Below are 6,322 nucleotides of genomic sequence, written 5' to 3'. Positions count from 1 at the left end.
ATTGGCAAATATAATATAGTAGGCAAAAGTTAGGGTGAATGGAGACACGCGTTGGCAAAATGCCGGGAAAATTGGGTCCTCCTGGCTAACAAATCTTCATATGCCTTTAGGCGAATTATGGTCATCTATTAAGGCAACCTCAAAGAGTGTAGGCGAAAAAAATTAAATTTACCATGTGTCTACCATATAGTATTGGTGAAATCCTCACATAGAAACATTTAATTACATAAAACATATGGCGATTGGGCTGTGTTTTTGATGGAAATTGATAATGTTCTGGTGACATGTCCACCCCCAGTTAGTACAAAATATTCGCCATTTCCCAGGTTGCCGACGTGAAAAATTCGCCATTGGCGAATATTCGCCACAAAAGTAAACTCTGATTACCAGTCAGCAAGAATCTATCTAATATATTAGCTATGTTAGTGAAGTCTTTCCTCCTGTTTGTCCATGTGAAGATACCAAATTTCTTTCCTGCAAATATTTTGTCTATAAAACTCTAAAAATCCTATTGAATTGTTATTATTTTCCTGAGATATCCTCTTTTTTATAGATTGTTTCTTGTGACATTAAAATCTCCTGCTACCAGTATTCTTTCCCCATTTATTCCTTCCACCCTCTGTGTTAATTGTTCCCAAACCTTCTTTTTCTACATAGTCTGAGTTGGTTCATATATACATTGATTATATAGAAGGTCTCATTAGCCTGAAGAATTTTGCATTTGCCTACTATCGAGTTAGAATTTTCTTCCATTACTGTGATGTCCACTTTTCATAGATTCCATAGAATTACTAGCCCTCTTGAGGCTCCTTCTAAATTTACAAAATATCCTTTACGATTTTTCCATTTATCCATCCTTCTCATACTTTCATCCTTTTGAAGCTTGGTTTCTTGCAAAATACATATGTCTACATTAGCACTTTCAATTTTACGCTTAATTAAGCACCATTTATTAGGGGTGTTTATACCCTTAACATTCCATGTTATAATCCTAATTGTGTATGGGGAAGGTTAAGCTCCTTCCCTAAGCTTTTACTAATTTTCCTTTTCCTATTTTTCACCTAAATGACATTGATATTCAATTTGGTTTTATTGGATGCTCTCTTTCTTCCTTTTCTTTCCAATATCCTAGGGCCCTTTTTCTTAGATTTGATTTTCTCCAACATTCTTTCTTCAATTATCTGTGTTTGTATGTCCTCCCAATCTCTGTAATCATCCTCTTCATCTTCTTCACTTAAGCTTTTCTAATTTATTTCATCTGCATCATTCCCTTTCTTGTCTAAGTTTTGTATGTCAAGCTTCTTATCACCTTCCTTGTCCTCCTTGTTTGTTTCTTGCATCATAGGAGAGTTATTTTTCTCACTTTCTAGTCTATCTGCTTGACTATTCTCCCTTGGTTCTATTCTTTGGTTCTCTTGTCTTCTCCTTTTAGCAGGGCTTCCTTTTGTTTGTCTGACTGGTATATTCATTTATTCCTATCTCATTCCTTCTTGCATTCCTCTTAATTTTTCCCTACTTAAGGTTGAAGGCCCTTCTTGCATTTTCTCCCCAGAGAGGAAATGATTTGGGATAGGCTTATCCACAATTTTAATTTGTTGTTTCCATTTACCTCCTTCTTTAACTATTTCTAGTTAATTATATGTCCCCATCTCCTTGTCAGTCTCCACACATATCTTTTCTACATCCCCTATTTTCCCATTTAAGAAGTCCTCATCTACTCCTATGAATTAGCCCAAAGCATCACCGATCCTCATAATTACCTCTCCACCTCAATATTCAACTGGTAACCCCTTTAGTATAAACCATTTCAGGGTTTTATTAATCTTAAATTTCCTTGAATTAAAGTTTGGGGTCTAGTTTGTTTTAATAAAGATAATATCTTTGACGAAACTAGGGCTACCATTCAATATCTCATGCTTTAAATATATATCTATACATTCTATCAAAAAGCATCCATTTTGAAGTGGTCGTATACATACCTTATCTGGGTATCCCCTCTTTCACCATTTGATTATTTCTTCTTATTTCCCCTCTTCTTTTATTCTCCTCCCCATTTAATGATTAGGGCTATCTCCTTTAGTCTGGTAACTGCTTCCTCCGTTAGCTTTGAAAAATTACAAATAGTTTACTCCCTAGATGTTTCTTTTTCCAAACCTTCTCATGTTTCTCTCGAGGGGTCTAAAAATATGCATTCTATTTTCAATCCCATTTTAGTTGTCCTCAGTTGTCCTCTCTTTTCCCCTTTGCCACTGATTTGAGTGCATCCTGAAGTTATGGTTATTACTTTTTAGTTTTTTGCTAATCGGGATCCTATTTGCGCTCATTGCTAGCCAAGGCCAACTTTGTCTCATTAATGGATTTTCCCTATATCTCATACTTTGTAGTCGCCCTCTATTCCAGAATGGAGGGTTTGAGTGGAATAGTTTTTCCTTTTACTTTATAAGGCAAATTTTGAATCTGTCATCCTTTTATTTGATCTTGATTTTGTCATTTATTTCGTACCTTGGGTCGTGCTTCCAAGTGGGTATTTCCCCTTTGCCTTTCTAGATCCTAAGATAGTTTTCTTAGGTCCTCTTCTAATCTCCAAGTCTCCCATTGATTATAGATCCCATTTGCTTTCCCTATTTGTCCATTTCTTCTCTCCCACCCTAATAATTGCCATGACAACTGCCTAGCTTTTTGAAATCGCTCTGGGAACTGCCATTTTTCTTGGAACTGCTAAGGAGGCTACAAATTGTTAAAAAAAATTCTACCAAGCTTCCTTCCCCTTGTTGACACCATGGATGCTGCAAGTTCTTGTTGATCACCATTTCAACCTTAGAAATTTATAGGTGATTTTTTTCATCAAGAGAGACACAACTGACAGTGTTTGCTTCGACTTTCATTCTCTACTCGTGAATGAGATGCAAATGGAAGATGTAAAGCCAAATTCATTTCCAGTGGCCTCCCAATGCATGTCAAGAATGGGCTGTAACGTTTGACAAGATGCCTCAAATGGATGTCATCTAATGGAATGTGATGATTTCTAGATTATGACGAAAATGGATTGGAACTTTCAAGTTGATCTAGTTGGTAGGCATGAAACCCATCTTTGTAACTTGCATGATTGCCAGATTATGATGAAAATGGATTGGAACTTTCAAGAAGATGTTGCTAACAGGCACAAAACCTGCCTCTGTAACCTGCTCCCATATCTTAATTTATTTAGTTTTAAGATTGTAGACCTATGTTTTTAACTTATTAGAAAAGAAATGAAACAATAAATAAAACTATGTCTTAAGAATTAGAAACAATAAATGTTATGACAATTACAATTATGTTTTGGAATTAAATAAGTGATGAATTAGTTAAGATGATATTTTTTATTATTTTTCTATATTGAACAAGTGGTTACAAAAATGAAATTTACCACTTGATAGTTGAAAGAAGAAAAAGTCTAAACTGACAATAATTACAACTTAGTTGGGAAAGGATTGAGAGAAGGATAGAAAGAATTAATTGAACAACTCTACTTTGATTCTAATTGTTACACTTGCTCTTTTGATTTGTTGAATTTTATCCAAGACCTTCAAATTCCTCTTGATTAAAACTATGAGCTTCTAAAAAGAAAAATCACCTAAAGAAGGATGTCATAGTAAAGCCTTAAAGTACTAGTTTTTTAATGACAACTTTTAGAATAATCAATAGAACATGTCTTCCATATATGCTTTAAAATAACACATCTAACTGAATATAAAATCAGATTGTTATGCATGCCAAAAAAAAAGGTTCTTTCCAATTTAGCTCATGATTAAATATGACAAATAGTTCATCCTCTCCAAACCTATCAAAATTATATAATAAACACCATAATTTTTATAGATACAAAACTAAAAATTTCATGGTTTCTCTTATGAAATGCATACAAAATGCAAATATATTATAAAAATTATCATTTGAACATGTATTCACTCATCAAACATTGCATTTTATCAATTATTGATCAATTATCTATGACCATCACCTAGATACAATGAGTGCTAAGTGTACCATTCATTCTCATGAGAGATGGGCTCATGTGAACCACTACTCATGAATCATGGGTCAATCAGTTTGACTTGAAAACTACACAGTTGTATTCTGATAGCAATATCATAATTCGACTTGCTATGGAAAATATCGCCTACTTCTCACTTGATGAGCTAAAGGGGCTCTATAATGAATGGTTAATAAGGTACAAAACTTGCTGAAGGTTTTGCAAATGGGGTTGCAAGATGAGTGGGCTTAACCTTGGAGGAAACTCCATGGTTAAGTGCACTCAATTTGGAGTATTACTGAGATGGGTGACCTCCCGAGAAGGACCAATGCTTTACCTCTGTAAGCATCACCTAGACACATTGAGTGCTAAGTGTACTATTAATTCTCATGAGAGATGGGTTCTTATGAACCACTACTCATGAATCATGGGTCAATTAGTGTGACTTGAAAACTACATAGTTGAATCTTGATAGCAATAGAATAATATTTTCTTTTACAAGGTGCATATTATAAGTACCATAATCATGTCAAAATCTACAAAATTAAAAAATTCATCAATAAATACAAATGTCATGTGAAATTTAAATAATATCTTTGAGTAACCAAGTATTTGAAATTCTTTCACTACAAGAGGATTAGCATTCCATGGTAATTTTATTCCAACCACAGAGAAATGATCCATCATGGACCTTTTGTCAGGAACTGGCCCTACCTTTCATGATTATAGTAGATTAAGGGAATTATCAAGTTAATCATGCCATTTGAAAACTAAATTTGTGTCTAAATACAACAAAACTATCCCTTGGAGGTAGTAATAGGAAAGGAGTGGAACAAGAGGTAGTAATATGAATAGGATTCAACCTTGGATGGAATCCTAGAAAACAAGAAAAAGAGGAATTAACCCAAAGTTCATGGGTTTATCCCCTATTCAGGTGAGTAGGGTTCTTAAGACTTATATTTCTATGATTATTATCTCCTGGAATGTTAGGGGCCTTAACAACCCCTTAAAACAACATATGCTCAAATGTAAGATATTGGAACATAAGGTGGATACTCTTATGATTCAGGAAACTAAGATGAACAAGGATAATTTTCAGAAAGCCATTAACTCTTTCTAGCTCTCGGCTCATTTCTTGAATGGCAAATCTGAAGGTGCCTCAGGGGGAATCATTACCCTTTATAACCCCAATCTGTTTGAAGGAACTCCCTTATTGTCAAAATGAAAAACATTAAGTTAAATTTATAGTGGCTTCTAGTTAATGTTTATGCCCCAAATGTCTGCAATACCAGGGCCAACTTATGGAGATCCATAAATTTACAGATTGAAAATAGAGCTGATTAGTTATGGATGATTGCTAGAGACTTCAACTCCCCCCTCTACCCCTCAAAGAAAGATGGTGTAAATAAAGACTTCTTGGATAGTATGAATGAGCTGACTGATTTCATCACCTCCTCTGGCCTCTTGGCATCCCTCTTAGTGGGTCCAAATTTACCTAGACCAATAGAAGGTAAGGGGACCGTTTGATTCAGGTGAGACTTGATAGAGTGCTAATCTCTTCCAATTGGATTTTCCTTGATTCTTTCTATCTCTGGTCATATCCTCACTCAGGATCTGACCACAATGCTATCCTCTTAAGATTGGATGATCTTGGGATTAGAAAGCCATACCCTTTCAGGTATGAATTGATGTGGGCTCAACATAAATATTTAAGAGGGCTGGTTGAAGAATAGTGGAACACTCCTATTGTGGGCACACCGATGTTTAAAATTACTTAAAAACTTAAGATCCTCAAAGAAAGAGTCAAGGGTTGGATTAGGTATTACTTGTATATGGTGAAAATGGATAACAATAATAACGATATTGAAAGGCTAAATGAATTCAACCACAAAACCCTAGCCTAACAACAACAAAGATCCACCATAACATATGAAGATTACCTAAGACAATGCAAATAAAATGAAATCACAAATATTATACCATCACATGTCCAATAGGGTTTGGATCTCCATTCTTCCTATCTCCATTGATCTTGCTTGATATATTTGCTCTCAGATTTTATGTGCACAAGAGCTCAACAAAGAATGGAATGTGTTTGCAAGTAGGATCGTAGTGTAGTCAAGTGATCAAAAAATTCATTAGGGTTTGATAATGAAGGAAGCATCTCCTTATATAGAAGACACTATATGAAATGGAGGGATAAAATTGAGAGGTGTAAAAGGAGGTCGGCTATGATTAGAGGGTAGGTAGAGAAAATAATAAAATAATGAAAGGGGTAGGTAGTGTATGAATTAAGAGATGAATGAC

The sequence above is a fragment of the Cryptomeria japonica genome, chromosome 7 (genome assembly GCF_030272615.1).
Source record: "Cryptomeria japonica chromosome 7, Sugi_1.0, whole genome shotgun sequence".
Lineage (NCBI taxonomy): Eukaryota > Viridiplantae > Streptophyta > Pinopsida > Cupressales > Cupressaceae > Cryptomeria > Cryptomeria japonica.
The sequence above is the reverse complement of the archived record's forward strand: the minus strand, read 5'-3'. Positions refer to the sequence as shown.